Source organism: Nicotiana tabacum, chromosome 1 (assembly GCF_000715075.1).
Source record: "Nicotiana tabacum cultivar K326 chromosome 1, ASM71507v2, whole genome shotgun sequence".
NCBI classification, from domain to species: Eukaryota; Viridiplantae; Streptophyta; class Magnoliopsida; order Solanales; family Solanaceae; genus Nicotiana; species Nicotiana tabacum.
This window is the reverse complement of record NC_134080.1, coordinates 26,814,126-26,834,330: the sequence shown is the minus strand read 5'-3', so window position 1 is coordinate 26,834,330 and position 20,205 is coordinate 26,814,126. Positions and strand designations below refer to the sequence as shown.

The window sequence follows — 20,205 nt, the reverse complement described above, 5'->3', positions numbered from 1 at the left end:
ATTCACTATTAACAAATAAATTTGGTCCAAAAAATTAATCAATCAATCGATCATTTGACAAATCCAAATCCAAATTCGAAGCCGAAGCCGACCCGAGCGACGACGGCGGCGCGAGGCTTGCATTCTTCCTAACTCTTTAAGAGCTACATAAAGTGCATTTGAAAACTTAAAATTTTACTCAAAATTTTCATTTCCCTCCATTTCTCATCCAGCCTCTTTTTAATACCTTTCCATAATAAAAAGAAACTAAACAGAAGAATAATTCAAGAACTCAATGCGATCTTCAATAGCTTCAGCTCTTTGAGAATCATGAATACTTTCTGCATAAGAACGTGATCTTGCTAAGCTTGCTGATGATACTTTACGTGATGACCTTTCTCTATTGGAATTCGTAGAACTTTATTAATTGCCTTATCTATATGCAGGTGTGAAGCGAGTTGTGGATTTGTGTGCAGCACCAGGCAGCTGGAGTCAGGTATTTACAATTGGAACTTGGTTTTTGTTGGTTCTGTGTCGGTGTATAGCTCTGTTATCAATAATCACCTGCTATAAAGATTATGCCTTCACCCCCCCCCCCCCCAAAATAACACAACTGATATCTTTGGTCTTGTGCTTACTCATGATTATTTGAAAGGATTACTATACTTTATAATCATTTAAAGAGTGTGATATAGATCTTGGAGATGGAATAGGATTCTCAAGTTCTCAATATATTTTTGCACATAAACGTGTTTTCCCTTTGCTTGACGAATGCCATAGGACAAATGTTTTATACGTAGAGAGGTTAGTCCCATCCCCCCTTCCCCCTCTCTGTGTGCGTGTGTGTCTCTCCTCTTTACACAAGGTTATCCCTATTTTGGTCAACTTTTGTTTTTGCTGTATGATTTGGGTTCTAAACTTGAAAGTTTTTCCCTTTGTGCTTAAGCTCTGTTGGATCAAACTTACATAGAACATAAGAACTGAAAATATCTTGAGAATTAAAAAGAGGGAGTTCAGTCTAAGCCCGGAAAGTACTATGTTTTAGACTGTAATCTTGAACTTTACTAGGGAAATAATGGGAAAGAATTTTCTTTTTCTGATTTTTAGAGGTACTCATTGGTAAAATATCTACGTGCTGTTGGATTTGGCATGATGTTTTATAGTGCACCATTATTTTGGCTTGTGTCTGATAGAACCATTACTTTCCACAAAGAAAGATATGAAAAAGTAAAGAAATATAATTAGCGTGCTACATGTCTTTCTCCTTATTGTGTGCTCCATTTCCTTGTCCCTGGTCATAAGCTAAAAACTCGTATTTTAGTCGTTGTAACAACAATTTAATTATTGTATTTTATTAAAGTTTGAGCTTAAATGATAATGAATTTTACTAAATTCATGTTTTATGCCTTGCAGAAAGCTAATCCGACTTAAGAAATAAATTTGGCATGAATTTGATTGATTTGGGGCTTTGAAGTCTAAGTAAAAGCTAAATAAATCAAGTCGGGATCGTGCTCGGGGTCGCAAAGCAAGCCCAGATAGCAAAACAAATAAAAAAACGAAGCAGCACAAAATTTTGCACTGCCGCAATCTGCGTTGCATTGTTTTGCTCCGCTAAAATGCATTCTGCCTCTGTCCAATCCATGTACGGGCTGCAGGGGGCGCCGCAGACGTGTAAAAATCGCAGAATTACTCTATTTCGGTCTAAAAAGGGCAAATTGTCAAAACCCCTTCACACACGATTAAAAAGAGAAAAACATTCATTATTGACGGACCAGACCAGTTTTGAGAGAGAAAGAGACGAGGAGATCCATCTTGGAGGATCAAAATCAAGAGGAGACAACACTTTGGAGCAAGGATTAAAAGAGTTTTTCTAAACTTTCTTCTAGTATCTATTTATTTGGTATTTATGACTTATATTGTTGATGTTTGTATAATTATGAGTGGCTAAAAATCCAAATATTCTGGGGTTATGGGTGTTAGATGATTATATTGTTTGAAGATTAGATTGATGATCTTGATATTATCGTTAAGGGTTGTTTCTTTGATTCTGATGTTAATTATTTTACTGCGTAGCTAATAGTGAAATACTATTTACGAATCTTGAGTTATACTTGAAAAAGAAAATTCTTGATTGCATATAAAATCAAATAGAGCAAGATCTGGATCCTGGGCATCGGGTGAAAGACTCGCGATTAAGATAGAACTATACTTAATTGCCTTGTTTGGTTGAGAAATAGGATTTGTAAATGCATTTGAGTTAATATTAATACCATAGAAATATAGGTATTAATTTAACTTGCATAGGCGCATAAGAAATCGACAGATTCTTATGGGTATTATTAATCCTATAATCAATAACCCAGATAATTCAATAAATCATTTTTAAGCTAAAAACGTAGCATGATCTCTAGCAAGCCCATAACCCCGGGATATCTCCTTTATTAATTGTTAAAAGAAAAATTCATAAGTGGCGTAGTAACTTTGCGTTGTATTATTGTTTGTCTACTAGTTATATTGTAAATTGGTTATTTATGTATTTTATGATGAATTAGCTTGAATCGATAATTGTTTGAGTTTGCATCAGTCGTTAAGTTAATCACAAGTCCTCGTGGGAACGATACTCTACTTATTACTATATTACTTGAAGATCGCGTACACTTGCGTGAGTGTTTTGGTTGCAACAAGTTTTTGGTGCCGCTGCCGGGGACTTAGAAATTAACTGTTTTTCTAGATCAAACTTTTATTCTTATCCTTACAAGTTTTTTTTTTTTTTGTAAATATTTTATTTTTATAACTATTTGATTTTTCTCTTAGTATGTTTCTATTTCTCTCAGGATGACATAAGGCAAGGTTAATGATGAAGACGCTTGGTTGACGGAAGATTTTTATGACCCGTATTTTTGGGCTAGCCATGGCCTCACCTCTTGTAGATCTGAATTTGAATATGGGTGTAAGAGTTGGTATTGGGACGGATATTCTCGATTAGGGGAATCTGCGGAACGACGTTGTTTACTAACAACGTTGATGAAAGATTGGTCTAAGGAGAGAGATGAGCTTGCACAAAAAATTGATAATTTTAGCTTGGTTATGCATGACTTGGATTCAGATTTGAGTGCAAAGGTTGATGCGTGTAACGCCCAACAATTTAATGTTGTGTTGTATGAAGCTGGAAAAAATCTTCTAGACCAAATTGAGGAGCTAAAACAAGAATACCAATCATTAGGTCATGTTTTTCTTAATGATGCCAATGTTGAGAAAAGTGCTCTAGAGTCATGTGAGGGAATAGATAACATTACTTTAGGAGAATTGAGTATGTGTATAAATGGGGATGTAAATAGTAGTAAAATTCATGAGTTAGGGAGCATTAGACCGCATTCCAATCATTTTTCCACATTGTGTTTAGATAGTAAGATAGTAATCGAGCCATCTGAGCCTATGGGGGTGTCAAAGAGTGAGGGTAAAAGTGCCTATATTTTTGAATTTGTTGTGACAAAAAGTAAAAATTACATTCCTCATCTAAAGGCCGAGAAGTGCCGAGTGAACAATTTATTACATGGCCTGGTTATCTTTGTAGCCCCACCAAATGAGCATAGCCACAGACTAGATACCCTGTTAGGGGTACAATTCATAAGTTCAAGGTGGAAGCAAAAAGTGGTTCACGTCGTACCGCGATGTTAGATCAGGCGCTTGTTGGGAGGCAACCCAATGACTAACACCATTAACTTTTAATTGTAATTTAGAAATATTAGATTTTAGAAGTTATGATGTCTTTAGTCAGGTACAAGCATGCATTTGTACATTGAATATTATTATGAAGATGTGGTGATGTTATAGTTTTGAAGTGAGGTATATTTGTGTTGTTAATATGGTGAATTTTCCTCATTTCAAGTTAAAATTTAAAGAATGCAAGACATACAATGTGTTTGTTAAAATGTCTAAGTGACATGAAATTGAGTAATGTTGCAAATTGAGAAACAAATTGCATTGTAAGATGTTATTAGTGGTAACAACTATAACATTAGGCTAAACCATGATGTTTCGCTTGCTTTATGTAAAAATGAAATATAAGATTCAAGCTAATGTACCTATGTAGTATATTTTTTTTTTACAATAATTTTGAATTTTGTAAAATAGACTAATTTCTTTTTATGTTTATGTTTAATAATAATCTAGCTTAATTTTATTTAATATTTATGTTTATGCTTAGTATTAATCTAGCTGCAAAATCTAGCTTAGTTTTTTATTTTTATTTTATTTTTAATTATTGCAATTGTCTCTGATATTGGGTAGGTCGATAAGCATTATACCATTCTAATTGAAGAACAGGGTAGTCTGAATCCCTGTTACATGTTAAGTGTCAACATGATGATACCATAAGTGTGGAGTATTTACTCTACTTGCTCTTAAAATAATTTTGTGTATCTTTAACTAATATATCATGTTGTGTAGGTATAATGTCTCGGCGCCCAAGCAAAAGATCAAACACTGGCCTATCTGAGGCTGCATCTACTAGCCGACGTGGAGGTAGAAGGACACCACCTCCGGCACCAGTGGAGGAGGAAGAGGAACACTTTGACCCTGATGCAGATGAGGTGCCAGAGTGCAAATATGGCATCAGGGCTATTCCAGCCCATACAATACAATGGTTCCAATCCTTTGTCCTTGCTGTGCCACCAACCCCAGAAGTTGTCATAGATGAAGCAAAGCTTGCCCGTAAGTATAATGCCATATATACTAACATTCGAGCTTTGGGTTTTAAAGGGTTGTTTCGCCAAGATGATAGTGTGCATCAACTTGGTAAAAGAATTTTATGCCAATTGGCAACCAGGCGGTGATTTAGATGCCATCTATCAAGTCAGGGTCAGAAATAGAGTGATCCCATTTTCGTCAAAGGTCATAAATCAAATAATGGGTTTCATTGAACATTCACATAAGTTGTTCCAGAGGTTCGTGCATAGACCAGATTACCTAGACATCCGCAGACAGCTATGTAGTGGAGATTCCTTTGCCTTGTGGACTAGAGATACAAATGAGTGTCACAAGGAAATGAAAAAAGGAACATTCCAGCGTCCTGCACGAGTCATTTTGAAGATAATAAATGCCAAAATCATGCCAACACAAAGTGATACAGACGTATCAAAACTAAAGATTTGCTTGATTTATGCATTTTTAACAGGAATGCAGGTGGATCTTGGGAAAATTATGTTGGAACACATGTCAAAGGTGAGACCTTTTCGGGGACGCCGCCTACACTATCCGAGTATGATTACTCGGTTATTGCGGATGCACTTCATTGAAGAAGAGTATCACTATGATCGGCGGATAGAAGTAACATATCCTATCAGGGCGCTCGATGTCACGACTGTGATAGATCCGCCTGCAGCTGCACTTAACCCCGATCAAAGGTTTATCTGGGTGGAAGAGACTTTGCAGATATTATTTGCTGACCTGCGCCTTCGCGCTTCTAGAGGGGAAGTGAACTTGGAAGATTTACAACAAAATCACCCTTTATCTCCTTTCACACAACAGTGGTTAGGAATGGCTCAGCATGGACAAATCCCACTGGATGAAGATGTGAACTCTATTCCCTCAGATGACGAGGAATATTTGCACACCTTTGAGGATGACGATGCTTAGGCAAATGGCCTCAGGGAGTCTTTTCTAATCTATTTTTGATCTTTTTGCATGAGGGACAATGCAAGTTTTTCAGTGTGGGGTGGTTGACCCCTATTGTAATGTACTTACTTTTATATTTTTCGTATTTTGTTTGATTGAGTTTAGTTATTTTGTTTGATTTTGTTTAGTTTGTTAAAATTACTTTTAGTTTGTTTTGTTAGAATATACTGTTGATAGCTAGTAAGTAATCCTAATTTCGGTATAGATCCCTCCTGGATTTTCTTGTTGAAAAATAAAGTCGAAATTCAAAAAAAAAAAAAGTCCATCAGAAAAATTCGAAATTTTTGAGTTTGCAGTTTTTGTTTTGTTTTGTTTTCAGTTTAGTGTATGCTAGTTTTGGTTTAAATTAAAAATTTCCCCTTAGTTTTTCTTTACACCACGGTTCTTTTCCAAGGGTGTATTTGAACCGGGTATAGTGTAATTTTTTATTTCAATTGAATAAAAAGTTCCTAACTTACAGAGTTAATCTCCTCAAATGCACATGCTTTAGAAGTTACATGTACCTTATTTGTGATGTTCAAATCTCAATTCTTGATTCTAAAGTAAGTGTCTTAAATTGTGTATTTATAACTATGCTTAACTGCTTTGACTAAAGAGTCGAGAAAGATCCAAGCTTGAATGAGTTGTGTGCCAATGTGTGAGTGAGGTTATTGAAATATTCTGTGCGTAACAGTTGATATCTAGAACTTGCTCTCAAGTGTTTTGCAAAGCGAAATAGTAGCATTATTCAGTTTAGGAGATGATATAGGCATTTCTTTGTTGAACCAGTTTGATAATTATCTCCACCTAATTGTATATATCTTAGTCAAACCTTTTGAGCTGTTAATCCTATTTCTTTGGCATCCGCATTATAAACCTTACCAATTGATGTAAATATATCAGTTGTTTGAACCTCTATCTCTTATGAGCACTTAGTCGTGTTTTAATATTGTTAAAGTTGAGAAGAGACTTGTTGGTTTATTGAAGGAGTTTAATTAAAAAAAAAAAGAGTGAAGAATAATTCATATATGTGTATATATGTATATATATAGGGGTGAATTTTCAGTAGTAACATTCCCTAACTTATGGTGCTTAAAGAAAAAGGGATTTGTTGTTAGTATGAAAAATCTCAAAAAGGTTGGAGATGGTTTAACATAAGAGTAATGCTGAAATTGTGAAATGAAATGGTGTATATATGAAGTGCTCAAAGAGATGTAGCTACTACATTCTATATTTATCACACCCTTCCTCAGCCTGCATTACAACCAATTAAAGTCTTATTTGATCCTTGATTGAATAAGCTCAATTAGTAGAGTATTACACTAGGGGCAAGCATATGGTATGTCATCTGTTGCACATGAATTTCAATTCTGAGAGTGAGTTAATTCTTCCTATTTTGAGTTCCTAAATATTTGTGAATACTATGTTGAGAGGAACTAGTCTATATTAGTTGTGGGAGGGCACATGATTTGTGAAAGTAAGGAAACGTTTTGACCTTTGTGTTAGAATAAGTGAGCAAGTTATGAAAATGTGTGGCACTTGTGAGTCATGTCTTGAGGATTGAACTATTATGAATTGGTACTTAAGTGTTGGCATGTGTTGTTAGAGAAATTGTTTGATAAAAAGGTCGTCCTTATATGAAATGTAGGTCAATTGCTCGAGGACGAGCAATGGTTTAAGTGTGGGGTGTTGATCATAGGCTAAAAACTCGTATTTTAGTCATTGTAACAATACTTTAATTATTGCATTTTACAAAAGTTTGATCTTAAATGATAATGAATTGTACTAAATTCATGTTTTATGCCTTGCAGGAAGCTAATCCGACTTAAGAAATAAATTTGGGATGAATTTGATTGATTTGGGGCTTTGAAGTCTGAGTAAAAGCTAAATAAATCAAGTTGGGATCGTGTTCGGGGGTCGCAAAGCAAGCCTGGATAGCAAAACAAATGAAAAAATGAAGCAGCGCAAAATTTTGCACTGTCGCACCACCGCAGGGCGCCGCAGCAGTGCAAAAATCTGCGCTGCATTGTTTTGCTCCGTTAAAATGCATTCTGCCTCTGTCCAATCCATGTACGCTCCGCGAGGTGCGCCGCGGGAGGCGCTGCAGACGTGTAAAAATCACAGAATTACTCTATTTCGGTCTAAAAAGGGCATAATTGTCAAAACCCCTTCACACACGATTAAAAAGAGAAAAACATCAATTATTGACGGACCAGACCTGTTTTGAGAGAGAAAGAGACGAGGAGATCCATCTTGGAGGATCAAAATCAAGAGGAGACAACACTTTGGAGCAAGGATTAAAAGAGTTTTTCTAAACTTTCTTCTAGTATCTATTTATTTGGTGTTTATGACTTATATTGTTGATGTTTGTATAATTATGAGTGGTTAAAAACTCAAACATTCTGGGGTTATGGGTGTTAGATGATTATGTTGTTTGAAGCTTAGATTAATGATCTTGAAATTATCGTTAAGGGTTGTTTATTTGATTCTGCTGTTAATTATTTTACTGCGTAGCTAACAGTGAAATACTATTTACGAATCTTGAGTTAAACTTGAAAAAGAAAATTCTTGATTGCATATAGAATCAAATAGAGCAAGATCTGGATCCTGGGCATCGGGTGAAAGATTCGCGATTAAGATAGAACTATACTTAATTGCCTTGTTTAGTTGAGAAATAGGATTTGTAAATGCATTTGAGTTAATATTAATACCATAGAAATATAGGTACTAATTTAACTTGAATAGGCGCATAAGAAATCGACAGATTCTTATGGGTATTATTAACCCTATAATCAATAACCCAGATAATTCAATAAATCATTTTTAAGCTAAAAACGTAGCATGATCTCTAGTAAGCCCATAACCCCGGGATATCTCCTTTATTAATTGTTAAAAGAAAAATTCATAAGTGGCGTAGTAACTTTGTGTTGTATTATTGTTTGTCTACTAGTTAAATTGTAGATTGGTTATTTATTTATTTTGTGATGAATTAGCTTGAATCGATAATTGTTTGAGTTTGCATCAGTCATTAAGTTAATCACAAGTCCTTGTGGGAACGATACTCTACTTATTACTATATTACTTGAAGATCGTGTACACTTGCGTGAGTGTTTTGGTTGCAACAGTCCCTAAATGCTTTTATTCTCTTTATAGATTTTAAGCCGGAAGTTATATCTCCCAGCAAAGTTGTCACCTGATACCAAGTATGTGTACTTTCCTTTTTTGTAGAATGGTTCTATGACAATTGCTTTTACCTCTTTTTGTCTTTTTAATGGTAAATCATATTAGGAGCTCAATATGGTTGTCCAGGTCAATGGTTCTTAATCCAGCAAATATCTTAGTCACTTAGCTAGTTAGTCTACTGAGAAAAAGTGAATAAAGATGCCCATTATAATGATATTCTAAAGTTTTCTTTTCAAATCTAATGACTGAGTGTTCCTGTGTAGTTGGTTCCTCTGTGAATTGTTTTCCCGTCTCATTTGTTCCTATTTATCATTCAATCTTTTGGAAAGAGAGTTAATCAGCATGCTATCATATTCATCATGTAATAATGTGGAGGAACAATTAGTCATGAACGACAGCTTCAGCTTGCTGCATCCTCTTCTCTTAGATCCTAGTAACACATTGACATTGCCCCACATGACCACGTGGAATGGGAAAAAGTTTGCTCTCCATTAATTTTTTCTAATGGTGATTGAGCTAGGCTATTGACAAGTTTCCTACCTTAGAGGCTTGCCGCTGCAGCTACACTACGTCTATGAGAGAGGAGATTTTAACATTCACTCTTCGGCCAACTTTAAAATTGTAAAAGTCAAGTTACTACCACTTAAACGGTTTTTTGTTTTCCTGGCCATGTCACCAACATATAATGTGAGGTGCTACTATCTTTCTTATTCATGTGATTTCCAGGGACGATGATCTACCACTTATTGTGGCTATTGACTTACAGCCTATGGCTCCCATTGAATGTGTTAAAGTACAGGGTGATATACAAATGCTAAAACAGCGGAAGTGGTATGGATTCCTATGATGTTTTATTTTTTTGATAATGGTAACATGTATATTAATAAATAAAACAGCACTAGGGCAGTGCCAAGCCATATTTACAAGGAACAAAAACCAACTATGTTAACCTAAGATTACAAAGCACCTATCAGGTCTACTAAAGATTCTGCCTCCTCTACACAACTTTCTTGACACCAGAAATGAAACAAAAGTAAACACTTCATCTTGATTTTCTGTAAAGAATTGCTTCTGTCTTCAAAAGTTCTTAAATTCTCTCCTTCCAGACTGTCCACCATATGCACGCAGGAACCAATCGCCGCCATTTCTTTTGTCTCACTATACCCCCATTGTAATTCCAACACTTCAACAGTTCACAAGTGTTAGTTGGCATGCTCCATTTAAGGCCCACAATATTAAGACAGAGCTGCCACAATTGTCAGTAAAAGGACAATGAAGAAACAAATGGTATTAGTTTCTATAGCTATACCACATAATAGGCATCTAGAGAATAGCTGAAAACCTCTTCTTCTCAAGTTCTCTTGGGTTAGACAAGCCGTTCTTGCAACTAACAATGAAAAGCATATCACCTTGAACGGTGCCTTTACTTTCCGAATATACCTCCAGGGCCATTGTTCTAACTGTTGGTTTGAAGCAGCAATTAGAGTTATGCGGATTTGACCGTAAAATTCCCACTCCTGCAAAGGTTCCAACAGAGTTTATCTTCAGTTTCTCCAAGACCTTGGAATTGTTCCAAGATATTAAAGAAATCCACAATCCTCTCTAATTCCCAATCATTCAGGGGCCTTCTAAAAGCAACATTCCATCCTTGCTGACCCCAGGCAGTGTCTAAAGTCGATGTAGGCGATGTTGTAATGTTGAAAAAATCAGGAAAAAGTTCTTTGAGAGGGTCATGTCCTAACCAGTTATCACTCCAGAAAAGTATTTTCCTTCCATTACACACTTTTATGGTTGTATTATCATCCAGAGTATTCCAGTGAAGTCTGATTGACTTCCATACCCCAACCCTATGTGGACTATTAACAATGTTAGAGCACCATAGTCCATTTTGTCCGTACTTGTCGTAGATGACCTTTCTCCACAAAGCATTAACCTCCAAATTGTACCTCCAAAGCCACTTCAAGAGTAAAATCTGATTGTGGGCTTTAAGGTTCATAATGCCCAAACCCCCTTTGTCTTTGCTTGTGATAAGAGAATTCCAGTTAACCAAATGAATAACTTCCTTCTCTCTGTTTCCTTGCCATATAAAGTTCCTTCTTAGTGCATCAATTCTTTTCCTTACCTTGCTTGGTAAGGGAAACAAAGACATTACATAAGTAGGAAGTGTATCCAAGACCCTATTAACCAATACCACCCTTCCACCCAAGGATATATACTGGCTCTTCCAGATTGACAACCTCTTTTTACATCTTTTAAGAACCCCATTCCATATTTCCTGCGCTTTGCTCTTGGAGCCTAGAGATAAACCCAAATATATAGTTGGTAGGGAACCCACCTCACATCCCAGTATAGCTGCTAGGGCCTGGATATCATCCACTTCTTTAACGAGGAACAACATGCTCTTCCTCTAATTTACATAGAGCCCTGAGACTACTTCAAATATAACAAGAATGACTCTTAGATATTTTAGTTGATCTACATTTGCCTCACAAAAAACTAAAGAGTCATTAGCATATAGAAGATGGGTGATCTCCACACTATCTCCCTCCCTGTTTGAAGCTTTAAAGCCTTTCAGCCAACCGTTGTTGTTTGCATTTCTTAACATTTGGTTCAATCCTTCCGTAGCAAAGAGGAAAAGAAAAGGTGATAAGGGTCCCCTTGTCTCAAACCTCTCTCAGAAGGAAAAAAGCCCTCCGGAGAACCATTCACCAAGATGGAGAATCTGACTGTTTTGATGCAGAAAGATATCCAGTTGATCCACTTCCTACCAAAACCCATATCCTGAAGAACTTTGAGTAAAAAGTTCCAATTAACATGATCATAGGCCTTCTCAATATCAAGCTTACAAAGAATTCCAGGAACCTGCCCTTTTAGTCTGGAGTCCACAGATTCATTTGCAATCAAAGAAGCATCCATGATTTGCTTGCCTCTTATGAAGGCCATTTGATGCCCATTCACTAGTTTGTCCACCACTTTCTTGAGCCTCTCTGTCAACAGTTTGGAAATGATTTTGTAAATGCTTCCTATAAAACTAATAGGTCTGAAATCCTTGAGTTCCTTAGCACCATTCTTCTTTGGAATAAGGGCTATGTAAGAAGCATTGAAACTCTTCTCAAAATACTCATTATTGTGGAAGTTCCTGATGGTCTGCATGATATCTTCTTTCACAATCTCCCAGCAATTATGGAAAAACCCCATAGAGACACCATCAGGGCCCGGTGCCTTGTCAGCTGCACATAGCTTCAAGGTCTCAAACACTTCTTGTTCTTCAAATTCACCTCGCAACAATTCATTATCTTCCTTTGTAACGCTGCATTCACTTTGGAAGTTAAAATCAGGTCTCCAGATTTCTGTTTCTGCATATAGTTTCTGATAAAAAGACACTATCTCGGTTTTAATTCCATGTGGCTCAATAATTTCTTCTCCTTGAACCTCTAGCTTATCTATATGATTGGATCTTCTATGATAGTTGGCAATTTTATAGAAAAACTTGGTGTTTTTGTCACCTTGTTTCAGCCATAAAGCTCTAGATCTTTGTCTCCAAGATATCTCTTCATTCTTTGCAATCTCCTGGAATTCCATGTGCAAGCTTGCCTTCTCAAGTAATTCGGCCTCATTTAATGGTCTTTGTTCCTGCAAAAGATCCAAGTTTTGAATTTGGTTCAAAAGCTCATTCTTCTTCCTCTTTACGCTCCCCCCATTAAGCACATTCCACTCCTTTAACTTAACTTTCAACATTTTGAGTTTATAAGCCAGAATATAATCTGGCCTTTAAGTGATCTCACATGAATTCCACCATCCTGCCACCCTCTCCTTAAACCCTTCCACTTCCATCCATCAATTCTCAAATTTGAAATAAGATTTTGAGAAATCTCATTCCCCACATTTCAGAGAAATAGGGCAATGATCAGAGACAATTCTATGAAGAAGAGACTGCTTAATATTTTTAAAATCCTCGTCCCACTCAGCTGAAAAAAAGAATCTATCTATTCTTGAAGAACAATCATGATTGTTTCCCCTATCCCAAGCTCCAGATCTTCTATAACTTCTGAAAAATCATTCATAGCTCTGGTAATACCCCTGCTATTCTTCCTTTCAGTAGCGTATCTAGTAGTGTTAAAATCGCCACAAACCACCCAAGCACCTTCACAAACTCCTCTAATCGCACTCAGTTCCCACCAAAGCTCCTATTTCTCCCTTCTACAGTTTGGGGCATAGACCCCAGTAAGGAACCAAGAGAAATTCCTATTCAGAGAAGAAAGTTTACAAGAGATGGAATGTAACCCAGTATTAACTAATTCCCCGGCCCACACCCTTTTGTACCACATAATTAGAATACCTCCACTCATCCCATTAGACTCTAAACTTTCATAGTCTGCCCATCTATTGCTACACAAAGACCTAACCACCGCGCCATACTCCTCTTCCATCTTTGTTTCTTGAAAACAATAGATATCTGCTCTCCATTCTTGCATTAAAGATTTTATCACCATTCTCTTTTCAAAGTCATTCAAACCCCTCACGTTCCATGAAATAATTTGTACCTTCATCAAGAACTGGTAGAGTTGTTTGTTCCCCTGCTCCTTGATCCACTTTCTTTGAATTTGATGCCAAATTATAGATTCTTGACTTCATTCACCCTCTTTGATGTTTTATTTATTTATATGAAATTTGATTTTTGAAGGCTGGTTTGTAACTTCCTAATTAGGTTTAGAGAATAACTAGCATTTTGGCACGTTTGATGCATGTGCACTTTAATGAATTGAGATGATTATTATCTATGACATGTAATACAAAAACGGAAAAGGGTCAAAAATGCCCTTGAACTATCGGAAATAGTTCAAATATACCATTCGTTTGTGTTTGGTACCAAATATATCCTTACCGTCTAAAAATTGGACCATTATTGCCCTAAAAACTAACGGCGTGAGCTTTTAGACCTATTTAGATATTATAATCATGTTGACATGGCAGTCCAACATGGCATAAAAAAACCTTCTCCACCTGCAAGAACCCATTTTCTGAGAGGGGTTGCTGCATTTCCCGTGAAGGCGCAGTGAAGCACTTCAGGTGGCCTACTGGCTAGGCCATTGAGGAGGGGAAGGATTAGGTGGTGTCTAAAAGTGTATCTTTTTATGAGGTTTTGGGTCTAGGTCTTATTTGCCGTCAGTCTTGTTTTCGTTTCTGTTGATGAAGGCTGGAAGTGGAAGGGTAGAGTATTTTTGAAGATGATCTCTTTCTAATGGGTTTTCGAGTTTTTGATGAGAGTTGTTTTTAAAAGGATATATCTCTACAACTAATTTGTGACCTTTTTGAGCTATGACCTTGGATGGCTAGCCATGGGAGTACTGCGATATGCAGCTTTTGCTGTTCTCCGCCATTTTTGTGATGTTTAGATCTCTGTTTTTTTCCTTTTTTTGGTGATAAGATTTCTGATTTTAAGTGATTAAAGTTGGTTTTTTATTTCTTGCATAGTATACTGAAAATATTTTACAGATTTGTGAATCTTAAGAATAGCCCAACTAAATTTCTCATAATAAGATATGGTGTAGCTTTAATTATTTGGAAGGAGCAACACTTAGATGAGTCAACGAATGAAAATGGAGAAAGGAATTTTAGCCTTGGAGGGCTTTTGTCAAGATGGAGGACCGTCTGCTGGGGATAGACTTTTGTTGTCCACATGAGCTCATGTGGCAGCCGTTAGTTTTTAGGGCAATAATGGTCCAATTTTTCGACGGCAAGGACATATTTGGTACCAAACACAAATAGAGGATATAATTGAGCTATTTTCGATAGTTCCGATACAAAAACTTATAAACTGTGAGAATTGACTGTGGATGAGAATTGATTGTGGATACTGCTCTGCGAAGATAAGAAATTTAAGTAGAAAAGAGTGTTTGTCTTTTCAGAATGTCTTCCATTTGAAGAACGAAATTTTAAAGTTGAAATGGATGAAGCAGACATGTTGATAAAACTGACTACCTAAAAGGAAAGTAACTTTCTGTTCCAAGTAAAGCTATTTAAGAGAATTTAAAATTAATTATTAAAAAAAAAAGAGCATTTAGAATGGATGGAGTATTCGACGGCTGAGAAAATTTAGTAGATGGAACAGTTATATCACTCTACTTTCTTACTTTTAGCCACTATTATTTATTTTGTTTAATTTCTCTTGAAATATCTTAAAGAAATTATCTCCCTTAAGATTCAATGCAATTTTCATATATAATATCATAATTTTCCTTTTCTCAGATATCTTCTAAAATGTATACTATAGCAATTAATACACTTGGAGATAATAAGTTTCCGTGTTATAATAACTCATACAAGAAATTAAATAGTGGCATTAAGTTTAAGTTGAATGAGGAAAAGTGGGTTTATCGGAATCTAAATTTCCGCACACGAGAGGTTGAGTTACTAACTCTGGTTGATGTTTGAGGGGATGATCAATAGAAAGGAAGAAAGAAACATGCATTTTATATTAGCAGTTTAAGGACATTGTTGGTTTCCCCTTTTTATGTCGATTAGACACAATGGTCAGAGAAAATGAAGGTTAACTTAGAAAGAAGGTGGCTAGTTTGGTGTCCAACTGCATCTTTGAGAGTTCATATGTAAGTTAGGATATGTGGTGAAACTGAACTCGGTGTGTGTCTTTTTATACCTTGATCTGTGTCACTATTGGCTGGAGTGCTACACACATAACTTTTATAACACGAGACATGATCCATGAGTTCAGGCTGTGAAACATTGAGTTTGCATTTAGGCTGCGATTTGCTCAACAAAAATCTTATACATCCATGCTACTCAAAATGTTGTAATACATTGGGCTTCTTATATTAGTGTGTTTACATTTTCTCTTCTTTGTTTTTCTCGCTCTTCAAGGAGTATATTAGGAGATATTAGTTCTATGTTATAATCCCTCATGTTTTATCGTTAACAGTTTATATGCATCATTGTTAGTTTCTAACAGGTTATTAGACATTTTGACGGATGCAAGGCTGACCTTGTTGTCTGTGATGGTGCACCTGATGGTAAGAAACTGCTTTCAACTGCCCTGATACATTACTTTGGTCTTTGCTGTATTTGACGAAACTAATCTGTGCTAATGTTTATCTTATGTTGCAGTGACGGGACTTCATGACATGGATGAATTTGTTCAGTCCCAGCTGATATTGGCGGTTAGTTTCTAAGAGAAAATAGGTGCAATTGGTTTAGTGAATAATATTCACCTCAATATAGCAACACTGTAATAACTCTAGAAGGCACACTCATTTAGACGTGTAGTTTTCATGGCTCTGCTGCATGCCTGCATCTGTAAAATTATCAGTGCCATTGTTGTCTAGGAACACTTGAAAGCCTAATTAGAAGTTCCTTGTTTTCTATTTAGGATGTGTGAAAGAAATGCCTTTTTGTAAATCTCCACCATTCATTGTGTTTTCTTTTGAGGAAGATGACTAATGTTTCTTGAATTCTAGCATAGGTGAGTATCTAATGTTTTCTACCTTCTTTACGTGGCAAATTTTCCTGCTAATGAAACCCATTTTTTTCGAGCTTTTGCTAATTAATAATGTTGTAATATTTCTTGAGAAGTTAATATTGCAAAATTCAGTATTTGCTTTATGCCCTTACAATCTAGAAAGGACCCCAAGTTTTTTGTTTCACACAGAAATATTCATAATATTGACTGCTTCCTATTGCCCTATGATATTTCTGCAGAGTTAGCTTGTGTATCCGGCTTCAACTTTGGTTTTTTCTCTGAATTAGCGGTAGGTGTTTTAGGATTAATGGAGTCTATCGGGTATATCAAATGCGAATTGGAATGAAACTTGGGGTGTGTTTTGCATGAAGGAAAATGCTTTTCAATTTTTCATGTTTAGTTGGCTTAAATATTTTGGATAATATTTTCCTTATGAACTCAATTGGAAGAAATGACTTCCCTAGAGGAGGGAAATCATTTTCCAAAATTATTTTTCAACCTTCCTCACCCCATCCTCTTCCCCAATCCACACATTTGCCAACCCGGCTCCCAAACCCCTAACTTACCACCCTGCACAACCACCTTGCCCCAGCTACTCCGAATCAAAACGGGTGAGGGCGGGAGGAGGAGTCGAGCGGGGGTACACGTCCAATGTCGAGGTCACTGTTCGGGGTTGGGCATGAGATCCGGGGTCGGGGTTCAGGGTTGAGATGGGATTGGAGTTTGGGGTGGGGGCCGGGGTCGTACCCTAGACCCTCTGCCCCGACCACTACCTAACCCCCAATTTCGAACCTCAACCCCGGACCCAATCTCGACCTCGTAAACTGATATTGACCTTGATCTCGAACCTGACTCTAATCTCGACCTCGATATGGCTCCCGACCGTACCACCAATCCGACCGCGAACTCTCGACCATGACCCCGAACCCTGACCCCGTCCCAAACCACGACACTGATCCCATCTCCTACCCCGAACCTCAACCCCGACTTGGACCCCCGACCCGTAACTCCACCGCCTCGCTCCTCCCTCGCTCTTCGTCGACCATAGTGTTTGTTTAGATTTTATATTTTTCATAACATATTTTCTGCTAACTAACCAAACACCAAAAATTAAGTAAGAAAACTACTATTATCCAAGAAAATATTTTCCTTCGTACCAAACACACCCTTGTACTAGTATATTTCTGGGTGTAGAAGATATCTTAAAGCAACACTAGAATTGCTATGCACATAAATCTAATACTAGCTTTACCTTGTACAGAGGCATTTGCAGTTTGCGAGAATTACTCCACACCTGAAGGATTTAATGAGAAAGATCTTCATCGCCTTCTTGAAAAGATTGGAAGTCCATCTGGCACAGAGGACCTAGGTAATTTCATGTGCAGATGCTTCTTCTCTATATGGCCTTTTACTTTACGCTAACTTTAAATTTTGTCACCTTATATTTTTTGGGGCGAGTGACATGGATCTTAAGTCTGCCTCTATATCATTTTCTTTGTGTTGGAATATTGTTTTTAGTTGCTGTTTTTTTGTGTTGGAAGTAATGTGGCTTCCATTTTTTAAATTCAGATTATATTTAATTCCGACTATTTGTATTTTACATCATCTTTCAAGCATTTGTTACATGACAGATTGCAGTAGTGCATGGCTGGAAGGTCCTAATAAGGTGTATATTCCATTTCTGGCTAAAACTATCAGTGTTTAGATGGAACCTATCAGTGTTTAGATGGAACCTATCATTCAGACCGTTCATATCCACTTCCTAAAACTGCAGATGGAACCTATCAGTGTTTAGATCCTGTACAACCTCCAATTGCACCGCCATGTAAACGAGCTCTTGAAATGAAGAAAGCGTCAAGTCAAGGAATCCAAAACCTAGACAAGCTTTCTCTTAGCTCCTGATCTTACCATCCAGAATTATTCCATTCTGTGACATCTGAAAATTGCTTATATGTCACCAAATGTAAGTACTCTTTACTTGAAATTAATGAATTTAATATATTTTGTTAAGACCTTAGATAGTTTAAAACCAGATGAGAGTCATCTACTTGTGTCCCAAGGCAAAGGTAGGACAACACGTGATGTGTGGTAGGCGCATGTCAGGAGTTTTAATTCTCATGTGAACTAACTTTGGTATTTAAGTGGAGAAAGGCAGGGTAGCTAGTCCATTATCCACAAGTTTCAAGTTCAGAGCAACTGATTTATCAGTTATCAAAAAAGTATGATAGTAATATAATTGTGTAATGACAAAGTTACTATACTACCTAAAATAAAAAAACTTTTTGGTCTTTTCTCTAGACTAACTTCCCTCAAGAAACCGTCTCAAATATCCATCATCCGGAAGAGTCCTTATATGCTCTCTTTTTTTGTTTGTTCGACTAATGTCCCTCAAGAGACCTGTCGAAAGGTGTCCGTCTTCGGGCCCAGTCGAAGTTAACTACATGACCCTACGATACCAAACAATCAAAAAGAAAGAAAGCAACATCATACACAGTTATACAATCTTTTTACAACAACAGCCATCCCTCACCCCACACTTAAAAATTTGGCATGTCCCCATGTCAACAAATAGAAAGCAGAGTAGGGTAAGAGGACTTCCCTGAAGCTCAATCCTGATCAGAGACGGTGCTAGGATCGAGATGACATGCTCGTCCTAGCGCTCGAAGTCATCCCATAATCGTTTTCTTCGACTTGACTTGTTGAGTGGCCAGAGTGTCAACTCTGGTGCCTTGGTCAGTGACAGAAGTGCGGAGACCAGTCATTTCCTGCTCCAGGGCTATCAGGCGGGTACTTCGGCGGGGCTGTGATGTGCCCGCCTCATCAACTCTCGTAGGTGGTGGGATAGCAGCTTCCTCAGCATTATCATTAGATTCATCATCATCCTCAACTATCACCACCGGCTCTCTTCCAATTCTGATTTTGCTTGCGCGGAATGGAGCTTTCAATGGTAATTTCCCATCAAATCTAAGGTTTTCAGGGACTCTAGCAAGACGGCATAGCTTGGTGACCAGAGAAGGGAAGTAAAAACCTTTAAGTATCTCTGGTGAGCGAATGGACATCTCATCGTGGAGGAGCTGGGCTACATCAAAATCCTGGTGGGTCATAAGACTGTAGATAGTCGATGCCCGTGGACCATTGACATCAGTCGTGTTGTTGGAGGGTAGCAAGCGGTTGTTGATAATGGTGAGCCAACACTTAGCCTCCCAATTAAGAGACTGTGAGTTCAACGTGATCAGACGCTTTATCCATATAAACTCCCTATCAGGCACACATATGACATCAAGCATTGGTGCCCAATTGACCCTTGGACGATGATTAACAATGTAAGAATCTATCTCCCCTGTGAATACTGGTAGCCGGTACACCCAGCGGATGGCCTCGATGGATGCATTTACCCGGGTATTGCGTACAGTGACAAACCCATTCTCATGTTCCGGGCAGTTAGCATAAAATTCCCTCACCATATGGACATTGGCCTCCTCCGGTTCCTGAAAGAAGATGTCCAGCTAACACCTCCTCAACTCAACAAAGATAATCGGGCATTCCACTTGCATAGTTTCCCGGTCAATATGCACCTCATGTAACAATTTCTTCGACGCCTTTGCATTGTACCTGTCCTCCGCCGGTTTGGAGACAAACCTAGTGCGGTCAAACTGTGTCGCACTAGCTTGACCCCTAGCTCTCGAGGAACTGTCTGGTCCACTAGCGGAGGACCCTGTGTTGCGTCTCTTCCTAGATGGATGCATTTTACCTGTCAAACATAGAATCGACTATCAGTGAGGGTGTGAGTTGTGTGAACTATGGGTGGTTACTCAGACTTCACCACAATCATGGTTACATTAGCCCTTATAACTCAATTGGGGAAATTTCACAAATACCTTGTGGGCAAGACACTTTCCTAACACATATAGCCC

The 20,205-nt window shown here is 37.5% G+C and overlaps 1 pseudogene; it reads left to right on the top strand.

The window, feature by feature from the left end:
* Positions 1 to 418: 418 nt before the first annotated feature.
* LOC107789732 (uncharacterized) lies at positions 419 to 16,004 on the top strand (annotated as a pseudogene).
* The last annotated feature ends 4,201 nt before the right edge of the window (positions 16,005 to 20,205 follow it).